The sequence below is a fragment of the Harpia harpyja genome, chromosome 23 (assembly GCF_026419915.1).
Source record: "Harpia harpyja isolate bHarHar1 chromosome 23, bHarHar1 primary haplotype, whole genome shotgun sequence".
Taxonomy (NCBI): domain Eukaryota; kingdom Metazoa; phylum Chordata; class Aves; order Accipitriformes; family Accipitridae; genus Harpia; species Harpia harpyja.
Window position 1 is genome coordinate 16,188,841 of NC_068962.1, and position 26,056 is coordinate 16,214,896.

General features: G+C 44.0%; 1 long non-coding RNA gene across 1 annotated transcript; it reads left to right on the forward strand.

The window, feature by feature from the left end:
• The first annotated feature begins 212 nt into the window (after window positions 1–212).
• LOC128135648 (uncharacterized) lies at window positions 213–25,861 on the forward strand. Its single transcript, XR_008233188.1, has 7 exons — window positions 213–950; window positions 1,064–1,114; window positions 12,403–12,474; window positions 20,876–21,003; window positions 22,256–22,371; window positions 23,369–23,600; window positions 24,399–25,861. It is a non-coding gene; the product is annotated as an uncharacterized LOC128135648 (long non-coding RNA).
• Window positions 25,862–26,056: the final 195 nt, after the last annotated feature.

Sequence of the window (26,056 nt, forward strand, 5' to 3'; positions counted from 1 at the left end):
GCTGAATGAGGGCCCGATGTGAAGACAGCCACACCACTGAAAATAGTGGGAAGCTTTTCAAAACATTGTGAGAAGGAAGAGATTGGTATCAGCCAAAGCAAGAGCTCATTTATGGATCTGAATGATCTGTTCCTTTCTTTCTCGCCATTCTGTAAAAATAATTAAAAAAAAAAAAACAAGAAGAAAAGCACAAATGTAATGGAAAATGCTTTCAGGTCCCTAAGGTTTCGATATGTTCAAACTTTTTAAGAGCTGGGGAATAGTTTTCCTCAGGGAAACTGTTTTCACCATTTCCCTTTTGTCTCATTTACTAAAAAACCCAGTGCTTTGAACTTAAAAGGAATCACACAGAAATGATGGGTTTATGAACATGACAAGGAGAATGGTGTCCGACATTTTTTTCCTTTAGAAGTATGTTCAGGTTTTCTCGTTGTGAATTTAGGCATGCTAAATTCCCCATTCTTTGTTTTAACCACATACAGAAAAACGCTGCCTTTATAGTTTACATCAACATAAAATATAAGCCTGTTCCCTGTGATCCAAGCAGAATATTCTGTATGTCAGAGCTTAACAAGGAGTTTAACTTCAGGAGAGCAAGGTCTTAAAGGTGAACTACAAAGCACAGAGAAATTATGCTTTTGTGCCCTGTAGTTAACTAAAGGGGGAACGGTGGGATGTAGAGTATATTCTGGGGGGCATCTAAGAAGCCACAGGATAATTCTGCAAGCCTTCTTTCTTCCTCATCCTCTTTTCTCTTGCGTCTCCCCTATGCTTTCTCCCCATTCTGTAACCCCCATGCAGGGTGCAACACTGGCTCTGTGCAAGCACTCCATGGTTGGGCTGGGGTTTTTACCCCGACAGAGCAGTTCACCTTCAAGCAATTCTTGAAAGCGAGCTTCAAATGGCCTTGGGCGTTTTGGCTTGAAATTTAGAACACCTTTTGAAAAAAAGTGAGTATTAGCTTCTTTGCTAAAGTCAATTATGTTTTCAAATACACTGGACTTTCCTTCAGGGTTATTTTTAATACTGTTTGTAATTTGCGTATCTTTGTCCTTACCTTTAGATTAGAAGACCAAAAAGGCCACGAAGGCTTAGAATCATAAAGCAACTGAAGGTGTTGTTTGGTACTGTCCCTTTTTTTCTTTTTTTGCACCTTGGGTTGATAGCACTACATTGACTTCATGTCTTACTTATTATTGCATGAAAAATTCAAACTAAAGAAATCAGACAGTTGTAAATTGCTGGCATATGTAGTAGTAAATTAAAGAGCAGGCATCAACAGAAATAAAAGCCTGAAATGAATTGGAGTTCTGAGGATGCACTGGGAAACTGAAGAAAGACATCAAAGCCAGCAGAAAAAAAATTAACAACTTAGCAAGGAAAACTGGCTTTTAAGAAAAGACATTGGATTCAGCAAAGTGGTGCATGGCCCATAGAGGATAAAAATAATGAAGAAGAACAGCAGGGACCGCAATAAAAATGGTTGGAAATGAATACACCCTGGAAAGTAGTTGGTACAGTCTTCGCCAGCAAAACTGATAGCAATTAAGCAATAAATGCTCAGGAGTCGTCTGAAGATGAGATGATTTGCTGTTTAATGTTGTTATAATGTTGCTTACATGTCAGGGAACAACTGGCCTTTTAAGCTAGTCAGATCACAAGATTCATGAACCAGCTTTTAGAGCTAAATGGCAAGGAATCCCCTGGTAGTTTTTAATACTTAGTTATAGGACAGCCTAGAGGGTTGGAAAAAAATGAGTGTAAGGCATGAGTAAAATTATGTCAGGGATTATCTTGTAACTCTTACTCATGCATTTAGTCCCATTACCATTATGAGATGCAAGTATCAAGTGTGTGTTTGAGAGACTCTCATACATCATATGCTAAAGCAAAACCTGTTTCCCAGGCTGTGGATCATTTTGCCGTATTCTCTTCCATGTGGATTTGGACTCCTGTTCAATTCCGAGAACTGTTGTTGTCACCGTGATGATGATGATGAGTTAGGTGAGGGTTAACTCCAAAATACGTGTATCACCAGCAGCACCTGTAACACCCTTGCACAAGTTTGTGAGCCCGATTCTGATCCCACTTAGCCTAGTTTTATTCCAGTGAACTTCAGCAGAGTGACTCCTGGTTTGCTGCCATATAAGGGAGATCAAACCCAATATGACTCAGCCTGTCACTTGCCAGTCTATTCTAAGTAAGACTATAATAAGAACTTCCACAAAGGAAGCTTATTTTGCTAATATGCAAAAAAGAAAAAAGAGTAGGAAAAGTGTGTCTTTATAGACATTTGTTCCACTTTTTTGGCTTTTGAACTGGATATGTCTACACAGACTATAAATATTTACTCAAGGCAGATTTGGCATACCTATGAGCTACCTGTGTTAATTTTAATATACTTCATGCTGGTAACAGCAGCAGTAAAGATGTGACAGCACAGGCTAGCAACTGGAGCACAAGCAGCCTGGGCACACCTAGTAGTCGCTTGCCCATGCCACCACTTTTTCTTACGCTTGCTAACTAGATTAGCACTGGCCTGGATGTGCTTACCCATCGTAAAATTTTGCCAGAAGAGGAATGTGGCACATCATAGAAACACGCCTGAAGAGTATGTTCTGGTATGAGGGATGCAGCTGTCTGGTTCTTGGAGTCACTGAAAACCAGGCGTTTCTGAACAGGCCCCTAATCAGGAGAAAGAATGACTTTGTGCTTGAGGAAAGCACTCCTGGCGCACGGTTATCCTCACATTATGCCTCAGAGAAGCATTATTTTGTTACCCCAAATTTGATAGCAAAGACACAGTGTTTGTAGTATTTTATTCCTGGAAAAGCTTATTAATTCTGTTGGAAAGACAGGCTATGAAACAACTTCCACAGCAGCTGGAGCTATGGGGCTAAACCCAGCAAATGCCTTAGGCATACAACTTTACGCATATGGGACAGGTTTGCTCATGTGACTGTTGATACTGCGTGTATTTCACAGCAGTACGCCCTGTAACTGGCGTGTGCTCTGCAAGGTCGTGCTATTTGCCTTGCATGCTGCTTTTAACACAAAACCACTTTGAATGTTAGAGGATGCTCAGCTATTCACGTAAGAAGTCATTCTGAAAGTAATACATTATCCTGTAGAAAATTAATCAATTTATATGTATGTATATTTTCCTCATCTGAGAAGATTATTGCAGCTATTGCCTTAAGGAGTCACTAAGGCCACTGTTCCCTTTGCTCAAATTCCTCATTGAAGCGTATGTCTTTCAGGAGGCCAGTAAGAAGCCAGTCTATGCATAATAGGCAAGTAAAAGAGATTTGGGGAATACATAGAGGACCAGCCATCTACATAAATCATAAGCTTATACTTCTTCGCTCTTCCTCTATTGCTTCCCTCTTTTGAGCTAAGGGACTATGAGTAAAACCTTGGCTTCACTGAATAAGGAATTTAAAACAATTTAAAAAAGATGTGGGCAGTTTTAACTGGATCTTTTTGGTCAGCCATAGGAAAAATGGCAAATGCACCATGATGATTAGTTAAAACTTGGACAAGAACGCCATGCACTTCTAGCCCCAGGCTGCGTAAACTCTGAGCCATGGGTCAGACGAAGGGTACAGTTTTATACTGTTGCCTTTAGAGGCCTTACTTCTGCTGTGCTTCTGTGGCTTTTTAATATGCTTTGTGGACAAGCAAAAATTTCAGAATTATTTCCTCCTCATTCAGCATTTGCAGTCTCTGGTCTGGTTTTGCTTAAGTTCTTCTTTTGGGTGTTTCACCCTAGGGGCCCAGAGTCAAATTCCTGGGGTGAAAGTGTAAAAGCTTACTCCATTCTTCATTTCTCCTCCAGGACTTCCAGGTTCGTCCCTAGACAAAATGTAGGACTGAGAACTTGCCTGAGTTCCCCCACCCGGTGCCGCAGGGTCTTCTGTGTGTGGCTTCACCATCTGGTAGCTGCTCCTCAGAGTGACACTGGCAATAACTACCCTCCTGTTGTCGTGATGACTCCGGCAGGGATGTGATGGCTGGGAGGAAATGTGGAAAGCTGCAAAAGTGTGAGGAGTTTGTGAGGAAAGGGGGGGGTGACCGTGAAGGTTGAGTCTTTACTTGAGTCACCTCCCCGGACTGACGGTGAAGTTACTGGGGACCCTGAATGTGATACAAGGCACGATTAGCCAAGTTTGTTGTCTAACCATGACTGGAAAGTAGTAATTGATAGTTCACCAACAGCCTGTACAGAGGCATGCAGTAGGGTTGGACAGGGGCCTCTCTGGGTCTGGTACTATTCAATGTGTTTGTTAGCAACTCAGATGATGAAACAGCTTAGTAAATTTGAAGACAACATCATCTGAGGACGGACTGTTAGTACACTGGAGGAAAGGATGAAAATTTAAAAATAATTTTGAGACATTGGAGATACAGGAGAAAAAATAAATCCTTTTAAGAATGTAAGTGTAAAGTATGTCCGTTAAACAAGAAGAAATGGGCTTCGATCGCAGCAAGAAGGATTTTTTCTCGGACAGACATTTGAAAACACGCCTAATGGTGACACCCCATCGCATATGGCATGAAGGGGTTCAGCTGGCCAAGGGCCTAAAGAAAGAGAGAAGAAGACTCGAGGAGCAGCATTCGAGGAGCTGGCCGAGCCCTTTCATTTCTCAGGCTCTTCCTCTGTCCCCCGTGCTCCCTTCGAGGATGCAGCCAGGCAGTGTCACAGCCGGCGTTGGCCACCAGCGCCCCAGAGCGCCCTGCCCCGAGCCACCTCAGCTTTGCTACATCCTAGAGAAAGGCTCAGAGAAGGAGAGAAACTCTTCTCTGGAATTCCTGGTGGGAATCTGCCAAACACAGAGGTTTTGACATCTAAGCAAAATTTAGGAACTACGCGTTAGGATTTTGTCCCTTCTTCTTCCTGTCCTTGAGTTTAGCGGGTCTGGGAGTGACTGAGCTGCAGCTGACCGTGCTCAGCACAAGCATTCCTGCAAGGAAGGTCTTTGCAGACCTTGGGCTGTCTCCAAGGCCAGCTACCCAATAGACCCAGTCCTGCGATGGCCGTGGGACTGCTGGAGGCTGGGGACAGACTTACAGGCCATGGGAAGTGGTTCAAATGATAGTTTCTTTTCCCTCGAGCCTTCCCATTAAAAGGTGGATTGCCGTGTATTATACTAACCAAGTGTGCTGTCTGAGCAGCCTAAGCAAGTGGCCCTACATCTTGATTTGGGGACTTACCTGAAAAGAGGGAGTGGGAATTATATCTTCCATGATGAGTCTCAATAGTTTTAGGGTCTAATGCTCTCGGCACAGTGGCTAAAAAAAAAATAAAATAATTATTTAGAGGTCCGGGCCTGAGTGGAGAGAGAAAAATAGGAACAATAATGTTTTTGGACTCTTCATGGCTATAACATGAGTTATTTGATGACATAGCCCCCTGGTAAAAGTCTTGCTCCTGGATTCCTCTTCCTGGACGTTACCACACACGTATACACACACACACACACGCATGCACAGTGCAGGAGAGGTCTCTCTCATCCACTCTGGCTTTTGCCATGTCCTTGGGTGCCCTGACCCTGTTGTTCCAGGTTTAGCCCTGAGCACACACAAGATGGGAAGGTGCCCTGGCCCCTGGCAGACCCTGGGGAGGAGAGGCATCGCATTTGTCTCCAGCTGTTCCTGAGCTAAATAAAAACAGCATTTTTGTCATCCAACATCCTGATATTTATATTTCAGGAGGCAGAGCTTAATTTCTTCATTAACCTGAGTAAATAATTAAAATTGTCCCCAACACTTCAAGAGAAAAAGCATTAAAATATTAACTTAGTATATGGGAAGAAGATTAAGTTAAAAAATATGAAACTACTTCTGTGCATCACCATTTGTTGCTGCTGCTGTCTTGTCTGTCCCTTGCTAACTGAAAGGAACATTTTCCCTTCTTCTAAGTCTATATTGTTTTATGTTTATTACGTCTTGTCACCTTGTGGCACACCCAGCTAGATTTGCTAGAATTGGATGTTGATATTAATAATTACTTGTCTGAGCTAAATGAAAGTGCTAATGAAGTCAAGGCCCCTCTGGGGATAGGGTCTGGGCTTCCATTCCTATGCAGGCGTAGCTCAATTTTTGGGAAGAAAGCTAACACTATCTTCGCAAAAACACTTCTCTTGAGTGATAATACACCATATCATCTCCCTTAGCAAATAGTAACAAGTGCTACAGAGCGACAAGCAATTTGTGAAACGTTGAGGAAGAAAAATAAAATTGCTGCAAACTACCCAAAGGCTATGGAGCTTAACTCAGCATGTGGTTGAACTGAAGGCAGAGCTATTTTAAATAATTGATAGTGCTGTAAATGTACATGATGCGGTACAGGAAGAGGTCAGCGCCTAACACGTAATAAGCCCTTGCCCTGAAGGGTTTATGGTCTGATAGTGCAAATGGAGGAAAGCCCTGGTACCTCATCAGAGGACCGGCCGCAGACGGTCGCATGGCCTTTGGAGCATAGATGTCTCAAGGAGCAGCGGGTTGCAAATTCAGAGATGAGGCCAGTAGCTAGAAACGCACGAGCAGGATTGGCAGAAGGTCAGATGCAGTTTGGAGGAGGGGACCAGACAATTCAGAGCTGTGCCATTTTAAGCAGGCTGACTAAGGCACGTCGGTGATTCAGCGGCGATGCTGGCGTGCCAGCAGAGCTTTGGGAGCGCCTGTGAAACAAGATCGGACGCTGTGAACCCAAGGTCTGGCGTGATCGGTGCAGATGGGGAATCCTGCGGCTGAGACTTCCTCAGCTCAGATGTAGGGAGGTTAAGGCAGTGGGTGGAGGGCTCTGAAGATGACACTAGTTATCTCAAGCATTAGGATGTAGGGAGTATTATGCCACGGGAGCAAGCAGCTTTGTTGATGTTTCCTACCACATTACCCCTGGATGCGGTTCAGTGCAACCTATGCGACCTAGTCCAGTGGGAAACGGCAACACCCAGAAAGCTTCTGTAAAACAGCCTCATCCTTCTGGAGCTGCGTAGATGCAGCCCCCAATATTGCCATTGCCCTACCCATGGATTGCCCTTGGGAAGCATCACGGGTCTGGAGAGCCGCCTTCTGTACCCTGAGCGCGAGCATTTGGCCCAAAGTGTGCCGAATCTGAACCAGAGAGACTTTTTTTCTCTCCTGATTCTCTCTCCTGCCTATGATCTCTCTTCTGCTGGCTCTCACAGCATGGATCACCTACTGACTGTACCAAAGCCTCAGGGGGCAGGGAGATTGGTGCCAGTGAGACAGCTGGTTGCCGTTACATTATTTACTCCTTGCCCTGGAACATAAAAATAATAATGAAATGAATGTTACTTGAAAGATGGAGAAAACAGCAAGCAAAGAAGATTTTTTTTTTAGACCTGACAGGTTCATCTCTAACGTATTTGCATCTTGAACATCTGTCTATGTGTAAAGAAATTTCATGCATTTGGATGCACAGAATCAAATCCTCGGTGCAATACTCAACAACTGCCATAAGCATTTTCTGATACAACTAACTCATAGTATGTTAAGTAATTTATCAATATTTTAAGAAGAGGTACTTTTGGTAAAAAAACCCCCTTCTCCTTTTCCCCATTTAGCAGAGATTTTTTGAGGATAGCTTTTAACACCAATTTTTAAACAGAATTCCCCATTACTCTCCATAGCATCCCAGTTCTGAAAAGTGGCGTGGTACTGCCATATGTTAGCTTCTTTAAAATGTTGTATTTAACCAAGCAACAAGAAGTCAATTTTGTGATACAGAACAAATGTAAGACATATGGTGAGTAGACCTGCCTGGGGAACACCAAACTTTCTGGTTTACAGAACAAAAATGTCTCAGTATTTTCACTGCCTACTCCAGAGTCTGCTTCCAAGAGAGCCTGTAAAATCAAGAAGACATGTGGGGCAGAATTCATCTCACCTAACTTGAGTCATCTACAATTCAAGCATCTACATCTGAGCTAGGCACCTTGGGCTATCTTTACCATCAACAGATAGAAAGGCACTTTAAAAGGGCTTGATATATTAGCTCTGTTTTAGATGTCTAGTTTGGGATAAGTTTAATTTGTTTTTTTTAGAAGGGTCTGTTTCTCCCATTGGGATTGGCTATACAGAAAGCTTAGATGACTAATCCAGATGAAAACATCCCCAATGTAGACATGAATGTTCAGATGAACCCCACCTATGGGTAAGATTTCTCGACCTAGAGGATGTTGAGAATGTCCAAAAGTGCAGATGCATGATATGAATTCCACAGAGAGTTTCGAGGTTTCATTCTTGTGGAAAAAAGATGCCCTGATCATCCAAAATATTTTCTGGAAACCTAATTGTGATTGAAATATTTCATTGAATAATTGTTCTATTACAGTTTTCTCTCTCTTTTTAAAAAATAAACAAGAAATAGGCAAAGTTGATGCAGTTTTGCAGTGTTTGGTAGAACGTGGTCCTCTGATGGAATATAGTCCTCTGCAGGTTTCTCTAACACTCTGTAATTTGCAATGTCAGGCCTTACTGTTTCAGAAACATTCGTACTACTTCTTGAACTTTGCAAGATGCCCTAATGACAAGACGACATATGTGTAGCACGAGCTGACTTTGGGAAAGCTTGGAAAATGTATTTACAAAGTATGTTACATCTTTGCCAGTATAACATTTTATGACATAAACTCAGTTGCTAAATTAGAAACCCTCTTTATTCTGTTAAAATGTCACAACAATTTCTATCCTTGAGCTTCATTCTTTGGAGCACACCCAGACATGCACATTGTTTTGCCGCTGTTGTTCTTGTTATGATGGTGACGGAAGTCTAGCATTCTTGGTAAAGAGGAATGAAGGACTCGTCTGGAGCCAAAAATAACTAATGAGGAAGCAAGGAGAAGGCTGATGATACCTTCCCCCCACAGGGAACAAGCACAGGCACAACAGTAGCTTACGCTGATGTCCTTTGCTTTATAAAACTGCGTAGCTCTACCAGCTCCCCTTGGCCTCTCTTCTTTAAGGTCTAGCAACTTAGATTTTACTTTTTCAGGCAGTGACGGAACGTTAGGTACTCTGTGCCTTCCTCCCCCCCGAGCAGCGATGTGGTCTGCGTTTCTGAAATTGTATTTCAGCAGATCAGGGAGGAAGAGGCCACAATATTGATTTGGAAAACTGCATTACATTAATGGCAGCTCCTCTCTTTTTGGTTTAATTATAAAAAGCAGTCATGAATGCAGATCTGTTCTTGCGTCTGTTGAAAACTGAAACTTCACTGAAAGCAAATTAAAGTCCTGATTGCTTAGGCGGTCAATGGAATATCCATTTAAAACTTTATTTCTCGTACCAAGAGTAAGGAATTTTATAAAATAAATGTAAATACAAAATGTTATGCTTTCGAATAGGATATGTATCAACAAATATTAATAGTTCAGTACAAAAATTTCAGGGAGCCAAAAGCATCTGCAACTGGGAAAAACAGGTAATGTGCTGAAGGGACAAAGATAAGGCCCACAGCTGCTGGATTTCTTTGCACAGGAGTTTCCCACCACCTCAGCGGGATTTCGGCACGAGGACTGTGGGTGAGGTGTCTAGATTGTGTGTGTTCCCCGAATGGCACTTTGTTGTAGATAACTTTAAATAATTGGATTATGCAGTTTACTTTTCTGCTTTCAGGGGATCCCTGTGAGCATCAAGAAACTCACAACATTAAGATTGGCTTGTCTAATGATTTTTTGCATTCACTCGGAGTCAGAAGCATGAAAGCCCATACTGTTCAATATCAGCAGAATCTCTTTCCCATTTAAAGTAACTTTAATATTCCCTTTTAAATTCTAGGTGAAACTTCAGAGTTTTGAAGTCAGGAAAACAGTCCACAATCTATCTACACACTGCATATACTAACATATAAACTAAACAAACATAAGGAAATGACAAAGCAGCAGCCCTTCAACATATGGGCAGAACGATTATCTAGGAGGTTATTTTTAAGTACAAAACCCCTTTATCCGTCCTTAAAGTTCCCAGTTGTTTAGAGGAACGTTTTCTGATGCTGCTGGCTTTCTTCTGATGCTGTCTGTGCTCTCTTCCGGGAGATCCATGTGACATTCAGAAATGTAAACTCATGACTAATTAAGTTGCCTGCTGACTATTTCTGACACACATGATTCTTCAACATAACAAATTCTGCAATAAAAATATAGCAAAGCAAGTAAAAATCGCACAATGAACTCTTTAGCCCCAAATATGAATCATTCAGATTTAGTTGGGAAAAGAACCCATTTAATTGTTTCCCATAGAATCAACCACAAATAAAACACAAATGTAAATATTTATTTGAAAAACAGTGGCTCTACTAGCAGCTAAGTCAAGGCACTCCCAAATGCAGGGCAAATTTTGATCTCAGTTTGCAGCGAGATTATTGCTGAAGTCAGTGGGAATACTGTGGGGGAAAAAAAGGGCCTTTCACTCTGTTGAACAAATCTTGTGTGTAAGGCTGCACCCCACTGAAGCTGGAGGGTGTAACAGAGAACTTAAAAGCTAGGAGCTTCTACAAATGAAAAAAAAGTCAGGAGATCATCACCTACAAGAAAGGCCCATATAAAGCTGGCGTGAGCCTACTGGATTACACTTTTGGAAGTGAAATATGTTTGACAGATGAAAGTAATGATAACCTTCTCCAAGCCTGGCAACAAAGGGACAAAGATGGGGAGAAAAAAACCCAACGGGCAAGGCTTGAACAAGCCCTGAGAAGAGCCTAGCACAAAGAGCTGTTCTTTGACCCACGGGCAGCAAAGGGGTAACTTGTTTGGTAAATCTCTAGGCATGAAAATGTGTCTTTTTAAGGTGTTTGGAAGTAAAGAGACGCCCTCTCCAAGGCTTCTTGTCAAATCAGCAGAGAAGACATCTAACTCTGCGTAATGGCTCAGTTCAAGAAGTTGTAAGGAGAATCAATCAGATCATTGCTTAATATTTCAGTGAAGATAGCCTCAGACCACATGGGCCAGTAATAATGCAATGCATGCTCAGAGCTCCTGTCATCCAAGTATCTAAATGACTTTCTTGGAAATGATATAAGCTTCTCAGCAGATGAGCATTATTATTTAAAAGATGGACATGACAATGTGCATGTATGTTAAGAGAATTATGCAATTAAACAGCCATTTTAAAGACAGAGCCAGGACATAACCCAGCCTTCCTGACTCCCAGTCCCCTGTTGATACCTGCTGGACCATTTTCTTTCTCATCCTTCGTAACAAATAATTTAGCTGTTCGTCAATATTGCACAGCAGCGTTTTCCAAAATTTGCAGGTAAAATTCTGTGCTGCATCTCCGGGAGATGCGATATAAATGTCGTAGGCCTGGGGGCACTCTCCTTCTTGTACACATTAGTGGCGTGTACTGGACTTTTCAAAGGTATTGCAGCTTAAACCCAACGACCACAACACAACCGAGAGCCATCCCTGCTCCTGGTGTTTTTCATCTCCTCGCTGGTCCGCTTCCTAGCGTTCCCCTACGGCAGTATTGGCACAAGTGTCCAGGTTTCGCTATGGTCTTCAGCAGTGCTTTAATCAAAGGACTATTTGCTGCTGCCAATTTTGTGGATCTCTTTTGTTGTGCTGTCAAGACTGTATTTGGCATAAAGGGACTGAAACGAGGTGAAGGATCTTGCCGTCACCCACTTTTGAATGCTGAGTTTTCTCCTTTCGCATATTTGTAGGTCATACATAAAGTATAATCAATAGGTCAAAAAAACACGAAGTGAGTAAGCCATTTTTAAGTATTACCCTTTGAAATGTTCTCTCTCCTGTAGTTAAAGCAATGTTAGCTAAACATAAGTACCTAGACACAGAACGGTGAGAGTGAGCTCCTTTTTGAGCCTTTGGATGTATATTTCCCAGTGAGTTCATACAACCCACTTATGGTGAACTAATGGGATAGAGCTTGTAGTGGTCAACCTCCTGACCTACCACACTGCCCCTGCCTTCTGATGGTCACGCCACCATAATTATAGAACAGGAAATTAAAAAAAAGGGAACCGTGGTACTTTAATTGGCATAATATGATTTTTAGTATTACAAATACTCACATTGCATATGGTTGACCCAAATGGCACAATTGCAGATTCTGACTGAAATGTACTAAGCTGCATGTTTGTGGCCCATCACTACAGTTTACAATTGCTAAAAACATCCATGCACTGCACAGATGGTAGAGATCAGTTAGTCCAAAAGAGTCACAAAGGAACAAGTTTTAATAATAATTTGGGATTTTTTTGCTTGCATGTTCCAATAGTCTTTTAAGGTGACTAAGACAAACAGAAATTAAGAGGGCTGTCAATCTTTGTGCAGAAGGTAACAGTGCTGTAGTCAGGACAGCTGTCAATTTTTTTTAGATCCAGCTGTGCCTGAACTTCAACACAACTTTTTTCAGGATAACATCCTGCCTGAGTCTCACCCCTACACAGCACCTCCTCAGAGCCAGCACAGACCTGGGCAATGTCAGGTAGGAGATTACTTCTGTTTCTGTGAGAGGGGTGGAAATATGTACTGAACGTGGTGTGCCTCATGTAACAAGGTAAGGTTGTCTTTTCCTTGGAACTCTAGTTCCCTTCTACTTGCACTTCTAATGGTCTGGGCTATGCTTTGACCTGGACATCTGGCAAAGACGCCAATACTCAGGCTAGCAGGGTCAAATCCAGGCATCTGTCAGGTCTGACTTTAGGGTTGTTTCTGGAGCTGGAAGAATGCAGAATAGTGATGACTCTGGCACAAATTTTCCTTTATAAAGGAGAATAGAGGTAATAATCAGAACAATAATGCAAAACTCACTAAAACTTTCAGGAATTTACAAGTAGGTACTGGTAAATACTCAAGTACCAGTTGGTGGGATTGCAAGTGCAAGCCCTTTTTTAATCCAAACAAAGCAAAGAACAAACACCAAGAGACCATGAGAAAAGTGGTTACACTGATATAAAAAAGTGCAGCTGAAGGAAGAAATGGTTGCTGAATGTTAGCAAATACAAACAGTGCGGTAAGGAAGATCTATAAAAATAAGTACAAACAAGCCAAAGGATAACTGGGGGAATAAGACTTTACTCTCAAATTGTAGATTACTCCTTACTAACATCAGGAGGTACTTCCAGTATCTTCTTATTGAATTGTAACCAGAGGAAAGGCTGTTTGAAAAACACTGAAAAACACTGCATGCCTGTTTATACTGCTTTTACGAAGTCCTTTTCCTCAGCAGTTATCTCTCCATCTGTTTCCACTTCAGCTTTATAGTTATATTTGACTCACGGCAGGTCAAAAAGAAGGGGGGCTTTCTGGCTGTTGACAGGCAGTGTCTGTAATGCTCTAAGGGGTTGCCTCTGTGGGTACCTTCCCTCCGTGCCTGACAGGGCATGGGGGCAGAAGCATGGCTTATCCTCATCCTACCTACCACCTCCTTCGGGGCCGAGAAGCCAACTCCTGTCTTTGACCAGCCCAGTCTATCAACGCCCATTGCCTCCTGCCAGCTTTTCGAACCCATGCCTCCATGCTCTGTCTCACGCTGTCCCCAGTACTCAGGAGAAGCTCTCTGTAAACATCTGCAGAGCTGCCTCATAATCTTTCTTCAGTCCCCCCTTAAAACTCTGCTTTTGCCACATTGCCTCCATGAGTTTGCATGAGGCCTACTAGACTGACAAGTATTTGTTTCACCACTTCCTTAGGCTTGTTCTCTCTGCTTTTCTGCCTATCTGCTGCAACTTTTCCTAACTTTAAACTGTAAGTTTCTGGTGGCCAGGACTGTCTTCTCATGTGCTGTTTAAACAAGGTCTCATACAAAGACTGCCATTCCTGACATGGACACTTCTTGGCTCTCAAATGCAATACAAATCAGCTGTGGCAGTTGTTAATATATTAAATTCAGTTTTTGCTGGATTTAGATCTTCCCCAAGAAACATCCTTACGATCAGGACGAAAGTCTTAGCAAGGGCTACAGAGGTCCAGAGGGAAGAGATGACCCATGGTTTGAGGTACTTGTAACAGCCTGGGTGATGCAGGAGGCACATCTGTCTTGCACAGAACCCTGCTCATCACCTTCATACCCAGCTTCAGGATTAATGAATTTAGTGGCAAACCCATGTCATGCATCCCTGTGGGCAGGCCATCAACTGAGAAGAAGCAGCTAAGGACTAGACCCTAAATGGCATTTAAGCTCCTAACTCATATTTAAGTGACCAGTATACCCCAATTCCAATAGGAAGGGAGGCTCCCAGATTTGAGTTATTTTTTAAAAACTGGTACTCCCTGGTCACTCAGGCATAGTACAATCAGACAGTAATGTAAGGATTTGTACCACTTTAATTACTGGATGATATACAGCTTTCCTAAAAGACCAAGAAACTTCATAGTGACGTTACAGCCCTTGTGCTAAACGGGTACAGCTCCCCTGCTTCTCAGGGCTGCATTAGAAGATGTCTCTGGAAGAAACCAAAACATTGGCTGTGGTTGCCTCACCAGTTCTTCTGCAACCTGGCTTTGCATTCGGAAAAGCATTTGAGTCATAAGAGTCAATAGTTACAGAAACTCTGGTGCTTTGTGGGAAGGAGACAACAGTGAAACAGAAGCGTGGGTGAGGGTGGGTGGGAGGTAGAAGCAGGATACGATCACTGGGGAACGGAGTCTCCGGGTCCTCACTAAGTACTGTGCAGGTTTTGGTGGATGGACTGTGTTTCTGTCAACACCACAGGCTCTAATCTTATTGTCCACCCTGCTTATCAGATCCTGCACGCTAATACAATATAACTGTCCTTAGATCAAACACACACAGATGAGAGGCTTTGCTGAAAAGAAAAAGGTCCAGCTGGGGCAGTTTCCTTCTGAGTTATGGCAGTGGTGGTGAACAGCTTCAGACATTTTTAATAAGAAAAGTTGTGAATCTCTACTCTAGCAATCCATCTACGAACAAGGACATAACCGGTCCGTGAAACTACTCAATTAAAATATATCAGCCATATTTATTGACCTGCCTGATCAGGTCACTGGGAACCGCTCGAGAGGCACCGTGCCCACTGCTGCGGCTCTCAGCAGCACCCACAGCCCAGTCCTGCCCAGCACGAAGCTGGGGCGTCAGACTTCCCGGGTAAAAACAAAGACGTTCCAGGTTACCAGATTCCTTGCAGAGCTAATATCCTTTCTTTTTACATGCACAAACTCACCACTGAAACCTGACCCTTACTAGTACCTGAGGGGCTTGGTGTTAAGCAAATAGAACTAAGACAGTACCTGAGACTGCCCGGTCCCTGCTAATATTTTTCTGGATTGGGTTAAACTTTGTGAGTGTATCAGCTGCTTTCCCTTCTGCATAAATACAAAAAAAGCCACCAGCTCCTCTGGAACAGAGGGGACCTCCACTCCTACCGAAGTCACAGTGGAGCTGGAGTGGGAATATTCGCCCAAGGGGATGCCGATGCAAGATGAGAGCGCAGGTTGTGCCTCGGTGTGCCTGCAGGGAACACAGCGAGAAAGATCACAGAAATCCTGGAAAGACAGGAAAGGCATGAAGGCCACAGGAAACGCCCTGGATCCTTAAAAACAGCTGAGTAAGCAAGGTTTACTGACGCTCAGTCTCAGGGTCGTGGGTGCACTGACACCCTCACTGGCTCTGCCCAGCCTCACCAGGGACCAAACCTCTACCCACGGGCCCCTTTAGACCTCCATCTGAGCGGTGACGTTGGGGTGCCGGTCCCCAGTCATGGACCCCCTTGATCCTGGCCTGCGGACTGACTTTCTGGCTTGACCTTGGACCCACCTCACCACCACAGAGGTGTCTGAAGATCTGGACTCTTGGTTGAACCCAGCTGCCCCCAGCTGCCCTGCTCCCTGTGTGGGGTGAAGTCCTGCCCTGTCCGTCCCCCCTGGTGAACCCGAGCTCCCCCCCGGCCCCCAGGGAGGTGCTGGCCCAGGCAGCATCCATGCAAAATCCTGGCCAGAAGCATGGGACCGCAATTCCCCCGCTTGATTGTCAGCTGTGCTCAGGGAAGCATTCCTGGGTGGGATCTCTGTAAACAGGGATCTCTTGCATCTGCAGATGTCTGGTTTTGCCAGTAATTTTTTCAGACAATGCACAGGACCCTGAATTCTGCATAATTCAGAGTCCAGAAAGCAATGCAGAGCATGTGGCTGTGGTTTCACCGAAGTGCCGTACGTGAGGTGCCTATTTTGATGGGACCCCTTCTTCTTTGTCTCACAATGCCCTTGCTTTGTACAAGCTCTCTCCCCAAAGGGATTGTCTCTTTTGCAATCCCATCCTCAGCTAGTAGCTTGGCATCCAAACCTCGCCATCACACCAAACAGAACTACTAGGCAGCAGCACAGCGAAGCTTTGTTATCGGTCTGTCCTCACTGAAGAAATGGAGAACCCCAACTCTTCTGCCTAACGTGGCTAATAGCTGGTTAACAGCTCCTGACATAATGAAGTGGCTCCTGGTGCTCAGTATGACCTTATACAGTATGAAACACAGGCAACCTTGAGGCTGGTCCCTCACTGCCCCTTCTCACAATTTGGTTAAATTAGCAAGAAGTCCTACCTCCTTTTCTTCACATGTTTTCCTATAGAAGCCCATGACATTTTGCCAAACTTTGGTAATTTTTTGTATTACTTTGTAGAAAAAGGTAGGTTTTTTTTGACAAATCAGTACCTCTTTTTCTTTTTTCCAGTTGGAAATGACCTTTAGATCTTCATGTTCATTACAAACTCCCACAGTACTGAGGGTCTTCTCAGAGGGATTTGCTGGTGCTGATAATTATAGGTGCCAATTGCATTGGTTCCTTGATGACTTCCCCTACTACTTTCTGTTTAGTAAATGAACTTTTTAAAAAACATGTGTTTTTAAAAGCCCCTTGGAGGTGCGAAAAAAGAGTGGGTCAGCGGTAAGAAGGAGCGGTGGAAATGCAATGCTTGTCCGTTGTATGGCCAGGTAATTCTCAGATACAAACCAGAAGATGTTAACAGCTGTCCCCACGATACTTGGACCCAAAGACATTGAGAAGAAGAGGGACAGGCAGGTAGAGGGTAAAAGAGATGGTCAGAGCTGTTCAGTCAATCCATAATAGAAGAGCAAAAGGGGGATGTTACCACTTCATTGTGGCATTTAGAACATTTCATACCCCCTAACATGGTGGGTACAAGTGTGAGGGAGCCTGCTGGATGCTGAGCTGCTGCTGGGCAATTCTCAGTAATTATTTAGTGTGCAATGTGTTGGCTGGATTAAGGTATTTGGACAGAGATTGGTATGGTGCATTGTGTCAGAAGGCCTTTTAAAAAATTGGTTGAAAGATGTTGATACTAACTCCAGAGGAACTGGTTTCTGCAATTTTTGTCAGGGCAAATGGCCATAAGTCTAAGTGGGAATTTTACTCACTGCCTTAGGCTGGGTTTTGAAAGGTATTTAGGTGCTGAAAGATAGAGTTAGACTTCTACTAAGACTTTCAGAAATATTGTCTGCTTCATAAAATCTTACTTGGCACATGTCTGATTTGTTTGGCACTTGAATATCTGTGTGGGCAATAAATACGGGAAAATAATGGGAGTTCAGATTAAAAAATAGCAATGTTGTTTTTTACAGTATCAGGATTGGCATGCTGTTAAACTGTTATTACAACAAAGTCAGGATCTCTCACAAGGTGCATGGAACTAAAAAGTAGAAACAAAAAATGACCACCTAAAAAAAAAGAAAACTAAGAAAATGCAGAAAGTCTACTTTATAAAGCCCCCATCACGCAGATTCAGATGATTTACTTTTGGCTTGTTTGGTTTTTTTTTTGTAAACCTTTTCTCTAGAGAATTATTAGATGAATGTAGAATTGTAAATTGAGTATATAGATCTTTCTACACATTTGCAGAACAAGAGATCTGAAATAACATAACCGACATTCTTAAAACTGGTAAGGACAGTCACTTGTTCAGGAAGGTTAAGTGTATCCTGCAATGCTGAGCAAATCAAACTGCACAAAGAGGGGTGTCAGGAGATTGCAGTGTGTCCTAATCCTGAGTATGAGCCTCCAGTTTGGTTTGGTGTTATTTTTTTCCAAGGGTGAGAAATAGAATGGTTCTTGAATATGTAGATCAGTATAATTTAATTAGCTTTTATGACCAGGACTCCTCAGAGATAACCATAAAAGTCAATTAGACCGTATTAAAATGCAGCCATTTCCCTGAAGCTTCTGTGAAACAGCCCTTACTTATTCAGGAAAATGGTAAAAATCTAGATATCTAATCTAATAAAAAGAATAGCCACGTAGAAAGAATGCTGTCGTGGTTTTTAATATAACAGGTTTCCTTCTGCACTTTCCCAGTGCCTGAAATGCATTGTAAGGTACAGGTCATACCTTGAGTTTATGCATTTATATGCTGTACTGGCCAGCCAGTATTACAGTATGATCTCGCAGTCCATTTAAAATTGGATTTGAAGAAGATGGTTAGCAAAGCATAGTGCCTCAGGGCAAAAGCTGATTATCTGCAGGAATCAGGAGAGGACTGCGTCCCAGCTGTACTCCCCCTCCTAACTCCAGATGTTACACACACACAGCTGGCTGAGCACACAGGAAGATGTGCAAATACCTAACCATGCCGCCAGACGATCACGTCTTAATTGATGCCTTCTTTCCTCACCCTTGCCTCTCTGTATTGTAATCAGATCTTCATCTATGCTATGTTTAAGAGCAGCTTTTAGGCGACACTTGGTGACCATCCAGCATTTACCTGTTTGGTCTGTCTCCACTTACCCTACCACAAGCCCATGGCTAGTCCATGCACGATGGCTCCCTGCCTCGAGCCGAGGTTGCCTCTTACTCCTATGGGCTTGGTCTCCAGCGCACCCTGAACTTCAGGTTGCTGCTGAAGCGAAAGCCTTTGAGGGCAGGAATCGCAATTACGTTTTTGGTCTCTCTAATGAACATTACAGACATATACGTCTATATTACAGAATAGTCAACATTTGATTTTTAGGTTTGCTCTTTTTCCTCTGAACGACATGTTCTGGCTATTACAAAGAGCAAGATTCTACTTTGAATTGGCCTGGTCAAGTACGCACTCTCTTAAATATTAGTATGCCTATTAATGCCAGGAGTGGCAGGTAAGAATTACCCAGAGCAGAGGTGGGGAGGGGTGAGCAGCCGAAAGCTATCATATCTTGTCCACCAGCAGTTTGGTCTTGAGAGAAGGAGTGGCAGAGCGGCTGGGCAGCTTCCCCGTCACCGCCACACGCATCCGGCCCTGAATTCCAGCAAAGCCTTATTTATTTCAATTAGCTCATTAGACCTTTCAAGCCTCCACGCTTATCTCAAAAATAAATATTTGTTGTACAGCACGTCACACTGCCCGGTATTATGTTCTCTGCGTAAAGAAAGTCCTTGCAAAACATACCACAAAGAGCCTGTTGTCAATTTATTGTGAGACTCTTCATTCTGGCTTTACCTGATTTTTATAGGATTAAAGTCTCAGAGTTGATGCTGCATTAGTGTGTCGTTTCTGTGGAAATTATTGCATTTCATAATAATGTACTCAAGTTCTAAAGCGTGAAGCAAACAGAACTCTTATCAAACTTGCGGCAGATAAGAACAAGCATTGTCTTGAAATCTCAAGTTCTATTCTTTTTTTACGGCATAAGGAGAAATATTTGAGAGTTAGCAACCGTGGCACTGAGGTGATGTCCCTTGCATTGACGTAGTTAATCTGTCAGCAGTTCCATCAGCAAACCTGTTTTTCAGACCTGTTAACTGTGGTCTGAAAATCAATTCCAGACTTAATCATGGACAAAGGGGTGTACTCCACCATTCTGCATGCTGGTGATACACATATATCATTGGGAGAATAGATTCCAAGGTCTCAGACCATGAGAAATTTTATGCTTACAATATTTATGACAGAAAATCACCCTTGTGCTACAGAGTGCAGAAACCTAGACAGAATAGGTGATTCAAATGCAAAATAGTTTGATCCTCTGATGAAAATTCCTTGGCCTTTGGCCTTATCGTACAATCCAAGGCATGTAAAAATTGTGCTGGAATTTGCCTCTCGTCATATCTCATCGCTTAATTATTAAACATGTTTGGTATGGTACAGTTGCTCTATAATAAAGTGTGTCATTACTTGAGCAAGCAAAATTCCTTGTGCTATTGTCTTCCTAGAGAGTCAATACCTGATAAGGGCCAGGGCTGCAGCTCCGGGCTGAAGCAGGACCACGCGGCTCTGCAGCATGAAATGATAGAAACTTGGGGCCATGCCGGCACTCGGAGAGCAACCAGGCGCTGCGTTTTCAACTCTTTATTTTTTTCTTCATGAAAGATCAAGTCTTGTGGCCTTCTCTCCAGCTGGACGGACCGGGGGAGAGGACAGGACTGTGACCCTTCCTTTGGCACTGGCAAATGCCAAAGCCTTTGGGGCAAGGGTGTGGAGATAAAACTGCTGGTGGTATCAGGTCAGGGCACCAAAATTACAAAGGTTGCTACACTTTTCAGTGCACAGATGAGAGGCAGAAGGAAGAGCACAGTTCAGAGAACATACATACTGCAGCAGCAGGGAGAGGACACCCTTCCTCCTCTGCCCCTGCTAGCCCAAACCCAGTTTCTCAGGATGGGCCTGAGAAAGGAGATCTGTCCGAGGCATATATGTGAAGCACTTCTGCACCTGTTGATCTTTAGGCTTTCCACTTAAATATAACCAAGGACCCCAAAACCGGCATTAGTGAGACAGATGATGACAAAAATTTTTGTCTCTGTAACCTTCAATGCAAAGCACTGGGCTTAGCATCAGTGCAGCCCTCAGCGGACACAGTCTCCTTCAGTTTTACCATCACCACTGGCTGTGGGTGCCCCTACTTTTTAGTCCTCGATTTGAACGGTTCTGCCTGTTTTTCCAGATGGGGTTCGCGGGGAGCCACCCTTCCACTGATGCTCATTGGAATGGCACCAGCTCCTGGCCGTGACTATCAGGCACAGTTCAGCGTCTTCACTTCGGCATCCCAAAACTGAGACTTGATACATCCAAGTTAATGGCTTTTCACTACGTTGGCGTAATTACCATTTTCTGCGCAAGTGCGAAACAGTTCCTTGAGTTAGAAAGGGAGCGAAAGAGGTGTGAGGCTCAAATACTGACGAGAGACACTTTCTCTGTCCACCGCCTCGGTCCCGCTCCCAGGGTCTGACCCCCCCCGCGTGAACGTGCAGCCCAGCGCGGGCCCAGGCAGGGATACCGGCGGTGGCTCTGAAGCAGCACAAGGCAACGCCAGGAATTCGTAGCGAGCTCAGGTCCTTGCAGCACCTTTGCCGAGGTGCCTTCAGCTGCAGGGATAACGAACCCGCGGCCGCTCCGCTGTGATGCGAGGAAGGGCTTGACTCGGGGAGATGCTGAGTTCCCGGCAGCGCGACTGAGCTATTTATTAAATGCAGGGTCTGCCTAAACAAAAAATTGTAGTTGGCCTCCTGGGAATGCCTGTAGGGTGCTTAGTTTTAGTTTTGCTCCTCCAGACCTGCACGTGCCTGGGCTCAGCTCGAGCCAGGCTGAGCCTGAGGATCCAGGCAGGACGGCAGCCCAGGACGGGCAGCAAAGCGTGCCGGTGCCGCAGGTACTTCTGTGGATGTGATGCTGCTCATTTATCTTCATCCGCGGTTTGCCCTACGCACCAGCCTGCAAACTGGGGCGGCTGAGGTGCAGGCAGACCCTCCGCAGCGACGCCAGCGGTTACCCCCGGCGCAGAGCTGATGCTGGGGGGTCTGTGCTGGGGGGTCCCCTCTCAGTCCCCCCCGGGGCTGGTGTTGGCTGCAGACAGCACAGAGAGAGTGTCCCTCCCCGCTGCTTCAGCTCCCGGCACCGCAGTGCGGGTATGGGTCTGTTCCTGACCACTGCTCTTGCAGGGGTGGCAGATTTTGGCAGAGGGCAAGGCAGAGAGCTGGAGGGGGCTTTTATGGTCAGGGCCTTTTTTGATGGGGGTAAGGTTTTTCCAAGGCAGTCAAAAACCTTATAGGGGTCTTCTATGGTTTATATCTTGTCTCTAGTGCATGTCGTGCACAGAAATGCTATAGCTTTATAGCCATATAATCTAGCTATATTTTCTAAAGCAACAGACTGAGGGTCTTCAAAAAAAAAAAATCCTAGAAGGTAATTTCTTTTGAAGCCAACTAACTCAGCACTTGCAAACCTAACTTTATAAAAAGAGCTTTATGCTGAACTGTGGGCCATCCCACCCCACAAAGCTTTTCAATGAATTGGAAATGATTTCTCTTTAATGTCTTGACCTCAGGGCTCAAAGGGGGATCTGGCAGCAGCCCCGTACAAAAGCCCCGGTGGAAACATTTAACTTCCCGAGATGTTACTCCCACAGTGTACATGAAGAGGAATTGCTTCAGACAGCGCGAGGTGAGTTTTATGGATCACAAAACTCCGCCAAAGTAGGGCTGAAATACAAATAAGTAAGTAAATAAATATGTCCCCTCTCTCCTTTATCATGCGCAAGCTAGAAGGTAGCATGGACAAAAATAAAGGTCCTATAGAAAAATGCTGATGCGAAAGCCCAGTTGAGGAGGTCCTTTAATTTTATCGCAGAATCTCTTGTCCAAATAGCAGAGGTCTGCATAAGGCCTGGCTGTGTTTGCTGTGTCCAGGAGCCCTCTGTTTGCAGGGGGAGGAGAGGCTCTAATCTGTATCGCCTGGAGTGGGAGCACACACACCGCTGCAGCCCGCAGCCCAACACACTCTCCTGCCTCCCTGTGCAAAGACGTTATCTCTTGGATTCGTGTGTGACCTCTCAAGATATTCTGTCTTTACCACTGAGGCTTTCCCCATCCCTACCTCAGGAGGGAAGCGGAAGTTTTCCCCACTGTGAATTAAATTAATGAGAAACGAATCTAGGGAAAATTGGCTATTCTTTGGCTGATTACCTTTCGTTATCCTACTAGCCGTGTTGGGGTTCAGCATTACTGAAAGAATGAACAATAATCTAATTAATATGCTTACTGTAGTAGAATAGAATCTAAAGACGTATTCAGCTTGTCGCAGCATGCACTTTTAAATTTTTTACTCGGCAGTAACATTAAAACAGCCAGACTTTCAGCCCTGCAAACTGTGGATAATGAATTTCTTTCATCCCAAACAATTTACTCCCCTGTGTGTTAAAACACTTAACCAGATCAGTTGTATTTGTACCAATGCATGCTCTGACGTGTAAAGCAATGGAAAAAATGAGCAATCAGTGTGTAGTAATGACTATTTTCTTAGTAAACATTTTTTCTAAAAATGATAGAAATAAAAAGTCACATATTTCTCAGTCACAAGTGAGTGCTGTTTACACAACCAACATGAATAATGAAAACAAGTATATTCCCTCCTGCCCTTGCTCTCTTTGGATGCTCTCCAGCATTGACTGAAGTCAGGGAGAGCTGTGCTGTTGACTTCTCTGGAGCAAGATGGGATCTGCTGCCTGCAGTCGGCATTCCCCTCAGACGAGCACAGCTCTGGAAATGCCGTGCCGATGGAAAAGTCCCACAGAGAAGGCAGAGCTCATCGCTCTCAGGGTTAGAAGGATCACCCTTCGGGCCTCAAAACAAGGTCAAAGTTGGGAGGGAGAGGAAAAGAGGTTTAAAATGAAGGTTTGCATGCGCTTTTTTTTCTGTCATTCTAGCTTCTGAGACATTTAGCTGTATTTGGTTGTATTTTTAGGCTCTGTTCCAGGAGCAGATTGAAGAACTAAGAACTTTGTGAAATGAAAGTTAGGATTTCTGCATGATCCCTTCACTTCAAAAACTAATGTTCTGAAAGAAATACCCCACCCTGCAACACTTGTTAAAATACAGATTTTTGTAGAAAGGCAATTCTAAGCTAGCCGCATGAATTAGGTCTCAAGAATATGATTCTCTACTTTTTAAAGCTGATACGACAGCACAGGAATGATGCAGTAAGGAGCCCATCCTTTCATCACGTGTGTTTTGGGGTTGATTTCCGTGTTATTTTAAAAACTTGCATGGGATTAGGCTTTTCAGTTACAAAAGCACGTGAACATTTTTCAAAGCAACTCCCAGCTATGCAGTTAATCGCTCCAGTAAAATGGAATTTAGGGGAAAGCTTTCTGAGCTGCAGAGAACCGAAAAGGAGCAGGGTTTGGCCTGCGGGGGTGGGATTCACCCTGAGCAAGGGGTGACGTGGACTTGAAACGGGCCCAGGTCGTCAGCCATTCATTGACTTTAGCGGCAGCTTTGCCTGAGCAAATAAGAGCTCACAGGAACTTTTCATTTGTGCATCCGTAAGCGAAGAGATTTGGCTTTGGCCGCCAGCCTCTTCGGTCTTTCTGGCTCGCTGGGGTGGTTCCTCTAGATTTCAAAGCATATCAGCTGGGGCTGTTCATGCAGTTGTAAAAACAATGCGGATTAATGAGAGTCACTCCCTACTAGGTGACCCTGGAAAACCTGCTCTGCAGTCACAGAACGGCAAGAGTTTTTATTCCATTTTGGCCGGAGAGAAATTAAATCGTTAGACTTTTTCCCATCATCAGCACCCTCGTTGTGGAAACACAGCGGTCAATTTTTACTGCGGTTTGGCAAGGCTGTCCTCAGCGCTGCACATTTCCTGCTCGGCATCCACCTTCCTCGCTTTTAAAATTCATTATGGGTAATCTGCTGCGAAAGAGAATATCGAGCCTGTATGCCTCGACCACCCAGATCTATACACTCCTATTGTCAGATCTATTTACTTCTGCTATAATAAAAGCGCCGGAGAGCAGAGCACATGAGAAAGTGCTCCTAAGGAGAACACTGAATCTTAATCTTTGCCTTACACCCTCTTTAGCACCGTTTCTTCCAAAGCTGTGCACATATCTGTGCAGCTGTATATTTTCAGCGTACGTCACTGCAAAATAAATTATTCAGGATTGTTAGATTACTTATAAATGACACCAATCAATTAACACCACAGCCGGCAGTCTTTGGGGCTTTTGTCAGAGGCCAGGATGGTAAAGCTCTCAACTCCACATTTCCCAGTATGAAGGATTATGGTAATGACAGCTTATTTTTATTGAATTTTTAATTGATGAGTAATATCTCTGGACTCGCTGTGCTAACATTAGGTCTAGGGAGAGCTAATCTCTTGAAGGAGAACATGATACAAGCAGAGCTGCCCTTCCCCAAACAAAAACCCCACTTGAATGTGGCACCAAGCAATCACGGGAGTTTGCTGCTGTCAGTTGTCAGAGTGTTTCACAAACCTTTGCACTGGAGATTTGTGCCTTTTCCTTACTGCACAGGCCTTCGAGGAGACCACGCATTAACATGCGCTTCACTGCTGTCCTGTAATAAGGTGAAAAAAGTAGGGTGGCTCCAGGTCATGTGAAACAAAGCAAGCAGCAGCCTGTATTGATCCCTGGGCCGAAGACGCCACGTTTCTGTTTGCAAGCTGGAAAAGCCTCAGGTCTCCCTCCTCTGCACCGCTGACATTTCCAGCATTTCTGCTGGCGTTACCAGCAAGGCCACCGGAGAGCAGGTTCTGCAACCCTCTCACAAAGGAACAAATCCTACCGCTGGCTACAAAGCCACAGAGCCACGGAATTAAATATTTGTTTCCCTTTCTCGATTGAAGGACAAAACCTGGGGTCCCCTCCTCCTTCCAAAATACCCAGCCCCCAGGCAGATTGTGCTGGTGCGTGCTCATGGTGTGCACAGGGTGAGTCACGCAGAGAGCTGCGCTTCAATACTGGCAAAGAATAACACAGCTGATCTGGTCTTTTCCATGTTGCTTTAAGGAGCAGTAAAGCTTCGTGATGATGGATAAACACTATTATCATGCATTAAACATATGTGGTTTAAGGACAGAGAGTAGTCTGATACTAAGTTTTTCAATACAGATTGAACTTGTCATTGAACTGCTTAGGTATTTTATATTTAAACCCTCCTTGTAGCCCCACAAACTAAAATCAGGCTGTTCAGAGTCCAGCTGAATTAACTTCATAAAGTCACCAAGAATAGTTTAAAAACATATGCCTTGTATGCTGACACAGATTGATTCATTAAGGGCGGTGGTAGAGTCTGAACTGGAAGGTGCAGTGAAGACGATGATG